Here is an 8,414-nt window from a genome sequence, read left to right as displayed (position 1 = left end):
AAATTTGTTGACATCTCCAGGACGCTCTAAAGTGGCCGCTGCCGGCTCATCATCGAGGAGGATCCGCGGGAGAGGAGGCCGGAGCCAGACGTTACTGCGGCAGCAACGGTAGGGCTGGGCTCCACTCACACACACACACACACAAACACACGGAGCGGGACGGAAAGCCACATCATGAAACCAAAACGTCTCACTTTTAATCATTCGATTAAACAAAAATACATCGTTTTGTGTGGGGAAGGGGTCGACCATTGAGACGCACGTGAAGTTGACTAGCGAAAATGAGGAGAGACGACAAGGAAAGTCGCCTCGCTGATGCTCATCTATTGACGTCAGTTGAATTAGCGGCGCTACTACTACGTTACGTATTTTGAATCAATTCTATCCTCCGTTATAAAAATACATCAAATGTTGACTTTTATCTTGCTCGGAAAAAAATAAACAATGGGTTAGCTAAACATCGAGCCCCATGCGATGGCCGACCCCGACCGCACCGTTGTGACGATGGCGAACCCAAAAGAAAGCATCGCCTCTCACGACTCTTCACGTCTCTCACACGAAACACCGGCAATCATTTGCACGCCTGTGATTTACCGGCTGAAGTCTGTTCAAGCCACTCGTGGATGCACCACAAAGAATAGTCTGTCATATCGGGCTTGCGTTCTGTGATTGGACACACGATAGAACCCTAATTACCCTTTAAATGTCATATATCCGATTCTAATAGCAAGCTGCTGTATGATGATGCCCCCCCTTCCTCCCTCCGTTTATATAGGGGAGGGGGAGCTTTGTTTTCATGGAGCAGATGTAGCTGGCCTGCATGCACCCACTCCTCTTTGTGCTCATATTTGCTGTCACAATATGCACTAAAGATCACCACAATGTTATATTCGTGAAATTGTGATGCAATGACAAGCATCAGTGTTGTAATCATGTTGCATAGTAGTAAATATCGTGCATAATAGCAAACACACTCAAAATGCTCATTATTTTTTTTTAATGAGCTGTACTTGATCTTTAACGGCAGCATTCATTCATTTAGGGCAAGTGTGTATATGTAGATTATACAATATTCAACCCAAAAGCGCTCCAAATCGGACCGTAAGATTACAAAAGATGCCTTTTGTGCCCTGGTCACCTCACTGAGTTTGCGTTAGATGTAGGTCTGGGCTCTGGCTGGGCCATCCTGAAACTTGAGTGTTCTTAATGCTTGTTAAAATACACGCAGCACTCCTTTCTTGCATTTTGTCCATTGATTTGATGCATTTCTCTCATACTGGGCCCAAATGTTTTTGTACAGCTTTATGTTGCCCGACACTTTACTCCTCCTCCTCAGCTGCAAGATTGTTTGGGCATCAAGCCATAGAATGTTAAGATAATACCATCCAGTCCAGCTTTCTTCCCTCTCATCCCTCCCCTTTGCCATTTTTTTCCTTCTTCCTGTCCTCTCTGCAAATGTGGCCTGTTGTCGGCTGGGTGGCTCCGACAAAAACGGGATCGCTGTAGTCATTCTTGCATCTTTTCGTGTGCAAATCGGATCCCAGACCAGTGTCGGTAATGGCAGTTAGTTTATAACAATTTTTGACGTCCGTAATAACAAAATGTTTTTCTGTACCTGGTTGAGGATTTTGTTGTTGTGTGACCTGCCCGGCGCACAGCCATTTTGTATGACAGGAAGTTTAGGAAGGGACTTTTGTTTTCTTCTGTGAAGATGATGTAATGTTTGTTTTTGGAGTGTCACGTTACAGTGGAACCCCCGACGTTGTGCGCAAGATGATCTGTAACTAATTTCAAATTTTCACATAGGAGGAAGTGAAGTGAATTAAATGGTGCCATGTGCAAACAGTCACCGTCATAAAATCTTTTTTAACTGTACTGGCAATGTTTTAAGTCACTTAACTGCCAAACAAGTCTAAAAGTAGAACATTGAAAATGTGATCAAACTAAAATAAAGTAAAACTAATGAATAGGGCAGTGCAGTAGATAAAGTCTACACACCCCAGTTCAAATGTCAGGTTTTAGTTCAACCTTGGTTTCACTGGTCCGTAGCATGTTTTCCCACTTGTGTTTGGGAGATTCTGAAACCGAGGTTGAACTTTTTGGCCATAATTCCAAAAAGTATATTTGGCACAAGCATAACACTTCATTGGAGCATTTTGGTGGCAGCGCTAATATGCTTTGGGGCTGTTTTCCTTTTCAGCTTTGGATAAAGTCAAGGGAATCGTGAACAGTTTGAAATAGTAGAGAGTGTTGGTACAAAGCCGGCAAGTTGCGAGCTAACCCGCATTTAACATGAGTTCCAAATGTGATTTAATTCTGAAGGCAGCCACATGATCATCGCAGTCATAAGAGGGTGTGGACACTTGTGCAAACATTAGTTTGTTTTTACTTTCCCGCTCAGTCTTTTTTCCCTATATTGAGTTGTACATGATGTCACATCATTGGTGGAGGCAGTTTTGGAATCATTTACAGACTTATCTTGGGCTCCTTTCATTTGTGTCATAAAAAGCTGTCATTTGAACACGAGTGTTTGTCGTCACTTTTGTGGTGACATCCACAACAACACCATTTAAAACGCTTACTGAGATTTTATTTGATTATTTTATTTTTTTAAGGAATATCTTTCCCAAAAATGTTGGCTTGACTTTGGAGGTTTCCACTGTATATGCTAATGTAATTTTGTCCTGAGGTAGAACTGATGTTGTTGATAAGCTTCTCCTTGACTAAAAATAGCGATGGTGACGCTCACTTGTGCCTGAGTAGAAATGTTAACAAAGGTCATGTAGCTTTTTTTGCGATGTGTTTTCCATAGTTGCGATGAACTGGAAAGTCGGCAGTGTAAAATATTTTCAGCGTTCTTGTTATGGGCGTTCCTCCACTTCTTTTTCCTGCATTTAAAACCATGAAAAAAAGAACATGTGTGACCCTAACATCTGTTTTGAGGTGTGACGCACTCCCGTCCTAGTTTCTGTTAATTTTTGCTTTAGATATTGACCTCTTATTTGTGGAGCATTTCTGCTTTTATTCTGATTGTTGTGATGCTAATGTTGACGTTGCCCTGCAGTGTGACAGTACAGAGTTCCTTTTTTTTTGTGTGTCTGTGGTGGAGTTTTACGCCAGTAAAGTGTCAACTTCGAAGAAGTGATCACATGTTTTGAAAAGAAAGCAGATGCTTCGGGGCTTGTGTCTCATTTAATGCTGTGAGATGAGCATTAATATATTTCATTATTGTTCTTAAATGTCAGATTTTGGGTGATTTCTTTTCCTCAGGCCAAACATTTGGCCTTGCCTGTAAGGAGGCTGTTTATTTAGTGTTACATTTAACAGAAACTGATTAAAAATGGTCATTTTGGCTGTTCAGTTACAGGACATTAACTCATTCACTCGCAGCCATTTTCACTGATGCAATCCCCTTCACTCCCCGAGGCTGTTTTACTGTTTTTTGACTGATTTTGCAAGGCCCACAGAATATTGTGTTCTATTGCTATAAAAACATGGAACCCACCAAAAAAAAAAGATTAGAGTGTCTTATTTCATCAGGAAAAAAGTATTTGTATCTGTTTCAGTTTTCCAGCAATTAGCATTAGAATATAGCGAAGTTTCATCATTATTCACAAGTCTATTTCAAATTGTGGGGAAAACAGCTTTATTTCAACGTGGCCCTGATTGATCTCTTTTGCTCTGCTGCCACCTGCTGGTCGTTTTTGTAATAAGCACAATTTCTTCAACCGTTCTGTGCAGTTGAGAGGCTGCATCAAAGCCTAGCATAAAAAAAAACAAAAACATAAAAATGTATACGTCTTTGGGAGCAAATGAGTTAAGTGCTACTGCTGTGTATGTCAAATTCTAAACTTGCATAAACAACTCTGACAGGGTTCCCAAAACTTTTTTGAAAGTATGGAGTGTACCACAACTTATGTTAGACCTTGCATATAATCAAATCCTAAAGAAGACATATGCATTTCTTTTTGCAATTTAATTAAAACAGTTCCCAGGTCTCTTAACTATTTCAATGCCAGCCATATTTATAAAAAAAAATAAAAATAAGAGAGTGCCTGCCCAGACCATTCTGACTGATCCTTCAAGACCTACAAAATACTGTGTTTTATGACTACCGTAGGTAAACCAATGAATTGTTAGACTCTCTTCTTTCAACGCACAAAAAAAGTTTCAATTTTATTCAATGTTTTTGCAAGCGGTAGTGGAATATTGGTTGGTTTCACCCAAATCACCAATTTTCACAAAAAAGTGCAGAAAACAAGCCTTCTTGACTTTCTTACAAATCTGAGGGCCAATAAAGCTGCTATGTCTATTCTGATGCAGTACTTAAAAGGTGGAACATTTTCAAGTCTTTTCTGTGTTGATGCAGTTTATAGTGAGCAATGTTATGGAAAAAGGGAAACTGGTGACTTCTCCTGTCAGGGAAAAAAAATTGGCTATAATGAACGTTTGCTTGAATTTTGAGGCATTGTTTTTAAATAAGCGGCGACATTTGTTCTCCTTTTCATCGAGCTAATCAGTAAAGCGCTTGTTTGTCGTGGCAGCTTGCTGCACAGTTCATAACGTCCACGAAGGGGCATATTTTCATATGTGGGTCTTTGGGTCATGAGGTGCACAGAGGCCACTGAGCATGTGGCGCATTGTGTCCTGCAGATAGCAATGTGTGTGTGTGTGTGTGTGTGTATTTGTGCAGGTCTGAGTGTTGTGTGTGTGCCAATAACAATGCATCAGGGGAAACGGGTGCTGGCTAAATAGAGGTGTGTGCTTGTTTGTTCCTTTCGCCAACTGCTCATGTGCTACTTACTGCCTTTTTAATGCCATATGGTTGCGTATGGGACACCCCCCCCCCGCCCCGCCCCCGCTTCATTTGCAAGCCACGATAACGCACATGAAAAATATGTGCTTCACTGCTTCTGTAATTAACATGCACACAAGATGGTATACTGATCCTCAAGTGCTTTGTCTCCTTCCCAAAATATTTCACACAGCCAGATATTGATCTGTCTGTTGACGGCGGCGTAATTCAAGGATCTGTTCAACTACGGCAACTGTCAAATGTAATGAAGTGCTCACAGAAAACAAGCGCAGACTGCATTATTCGCGCACCTCTCCATCTTGAGCCTCTGAAAAACGCGACAAACATAATATAACTGTTCATTAATGCGCATTAGTGGATCACGTGTAATTTAAAAGACACGTGAGCTAAATGTATTCACAAGGGTGTTCGGTGTGTCATCAAGGAGCAGATTCTTGTTTTGTCTGTTTGAAGAGAGGCTATTGATTGTACTGATGCTTTCTTTGTGGGTATCTTCAGTAGCCTCAAGGGATGACAATAGCCCCTTCTGTCTGTCTGTCTAGCTGACTGACTGACTGACCACAGATTGTTTAGTTGTTTTGGCTTTTAATGCTGCCTTGTTTTGTGGTCTGCAGTGCATCAGCCCCCTCAGGGTCCGGGCTCATCTTTTTTCTGGTCTTGGAACATCTCAGAGCTGACAAAGACCTTTTCTTTGTCCATTGTTTCACATCTTGGGGTCCACCAAACAGCTCTAACTGATCCCAGGTCAGCGTTTTCAGTGATAGGCGTCCTTCAATACGCTTCACCTTTAATTGCTTTTTACTAATGCCTTGAGGTGGCTTCCGTCCTTTTGTTGACATCTGCTGAAGTTTAACAAAGAAAGCACTTTTTAAAACCATTGAGCTTCTTTGTTATCCAAAAACATCACGTTTAATTGTGAAAAATCGGATACAGCAGGTACTAACTTTTCAGGACCAACATAAATAATATACCAAGGTTAGTTGCCCTTTCATAACGCAATTGAAACTGCTAGATGTCATACCACTCAATTGAGTTTTTTATTCAACATGGCCCTGGTTCATTTCCTTTGCTCTGATTCTACCTGCTGGCCGTTTGTGTAATAACTACCATTTTTTTTCCAACCGTTCTTTGCAGTTGACAGGCTGCCTGCATCAAAGCCTTTTTGTATACTCTAGCGTTTAAAAAACAACAACAACAACAAAAACGTATAAATACATCTTTGGGACACTTAAAACATTTAAAATTGAATGTATTTATAGGTTTTTGTTAGCAAATTAGGTAAGAGGACACTGATTTCTGGATTACGCAAATATAGCTGTCAGGGCGATTAAATCATGTACTCAATATGAAAATATAATTGAAAAAAAAAACAGTTTTTAAATGCACATTCCGCCATTTGTTACAGTGTCGACTTAATAGCTTTGCCTTTCATTTTCAATTGATGAGTGTCCCCCATCTAGAGGAGGCGCTCTTCTTACTTCCTGACTCTCCCGCTCCTCCACACAAAGAATTCAGTCATCTCGGAATAATCCCACCCTTTCATTTCACTCCCCAGTGTGTATGTGCACATGTGAATGCGTGTGCGTTGGATTGTGCGTCGGGTTCTATGGGTTGGGGAATTCCAGCTTTAAGCACGAGATGACCATTACTCTTCATTTGCACCAGCATGACACAGTTGCACAAAATGGAGGTGAGGCGCTACTGTACAACTGTACAAGAAATAATTTATCCGGTGCACCTGCATAATACAAAGTTGGGTACATGTACTGATTTTTTTTAATTAATATTTTTTTTATACATCTTAACCAGTTGTTAAAATGTGATACCAACACACGATGAGAAAAGAATCCCCACGTGTCTTCTTACTGTTCTCATATTGTTTGGTGTGCTCACGATGGGCTAGGCTAGGCTAGATGTTAGCGCCAAACTCCTTTGCTTGTCATTTTTATTGTTGTGAATGACATGTGAGACACATACAGTAAAGCCAATTCATGGAAGAGGATATCTTATCTTCTAGACTCGCCCGCAGTAGGGGAAAATCCACAAAGTGCGGATATGTAATGCCACAACTATAGATGCTATTCATTAGCCTGTCTATGGTTTTAGCATTGTTTGTCAACATTAAGCTAGCAGAAATCCCTAAGGAAAGGCTGTGTGGTTGTTTTATTTGCACAAAATATTCTCTTTGTTTTGTGTTTAGTTTGAAAGTTTTTTTTTTTTTAATTATGATAAAGAATTGTTCTCAATCTGCCAAACTACTGCTCGTAGCGTCAGCTGCTATTTTGCTCTGGTATCTTCAATTTCTGCTTGCAAGTCGAAGCTAAAAAATAACTTGGCCTGGTGACGCCTCAAAAGGGAAGGAAGATGAAAAAAAAATCTTCAAATTGGGCGTGATTATCCAATCTCAGAACTGTGTCAAAGATTCACTTTACAAAGATGATAATTCCCCCAAACCGCGTTGCTCCAGCTGTGCCGTGTTTCCGTGTGTGGTCGCTAGTGAGTTAAGGGGCTTGCGTTAATGACGCTACACAAGCCGGGGCACTTCCTTTCCAGCCTCCACCGCATTCTCGCCAGCTTGGCACGCTGTGGTTATTGTGCGGTCATGGCGTGAGGAGGGGGCCATGGGTATGATAGCATTGCAGGAATTCGGGAACCACTTCGAAATTCTACAAATGTTCTGGAAATTCTCGCAAGATCTTAGTTCAGTGAGCATCAAACAATTTGAATGTTTTGCTGTTCGTTTGGCTTTCTGGGCCAGGGTTTGTTGCACTAATATTTTGCTGCGAGGTCATTCATTTAAAATATGTTCTTTTAGTCCCATGGCAAAAAGAAGTCAAACGCAAACTCTTGCAGTAGATTACAGTACTTTTATAACAGCTATGTCAGAAAAAGCCTAAATGTGCATCCTGGAACGTATTGCTTGCGTCGGTTCCCTTTTGATTAAAATTTTGTACCCGAGGGATTATTGAGTTGGTATACCAAGTACTTATGAGGTCAAGTGAACACGGGCTTAGCTCAATAATCGTTAATTCCCTCTTTGACGAGACTTTCTTGGCACCTTTTCCACACACGCGCCTGTTTTTATTCAGGGCCTTTTTCAAATTGAGGCAAAGATCAGGAGGAACATTTGTAACCCTGGACCAAACCGAAGGTGCAACTTGTGATCTTGTCTTCTTCCAATCGCACCTCCACTTAGTTTCACTGTTATCTTGTGACAACGCAGCGGAAAACTCAATAACGAAAATGCTATACCGAGATTTACAGCCAGTCAGACAACTTCAGTTCCACTGCCGATAAACATGTAATTTTAGCGGTGGCTAAAGAGAAAACAAGTTATTATTTTCAATGGGTTATTGCACAGCTAACTTGCCAGTCAGCGTGTTTTTGTTTGACCTCCTTTCCAGCTCATGAGAAGGAGAGCGAGGGTGGTGGTGGTGGTGGTGGGGAAATAACGGTCCTGCTGGGAAGGCCGGCCAACATTCCGACATCACTTCCTCCGCTGACATCTGGCAATGATCAGGGCGAGAGGAGGAGAAAACGTGACGATATGTCATACAGGCTGGCTTAAGCGGTTGCTCAGCCAGGCATCATATTGCAG

General features: G+C 41.3%; 1 protein-coding gene across 5 annotated transcripts in view; it reads left to right on the top strand.

Annotated features, from left to right (window-relative positions):
• Positions 1-46: 46 nt before the first annotated feature.
• Positions 47-8,414, top strand: part of cep170aa (centrosomal protein 170Aa) — a 31,692-nt gene continuing 23,324 nt past the window's right edge. For all 5 annotated transcript variants that reach the window (XM_077582079.1, XM_077582077.1, XM_077582076.1 and 2 more), the window contains exon 1: positions 47-108. The gene's annotated coding sequence lies outside the window, so the exon portion shown is untranslated. The remainder of the gene's footprint in view (positions 109-8,414) is intronic.

The sequence above is a fragment of the Vanacampus margaritifer genome, chromosome 12, assembly GCF_051991255.1.
Source record: "Vanacampus margaritifer isolate UIUO_Vmar chromosome 12, RoL_Vmar_1.0, whole genome shotgun sequence".
Lineage (NCBI taxonomy): Eukaryota > Metazoa > Chordata > Actinopteri > Syngnathiformes > Syngnathidae > Vanacampus > Vanacampus margaritifer.
This window is presented reverse-complemented; position numbering and strand designations above follow the sequence as displayed.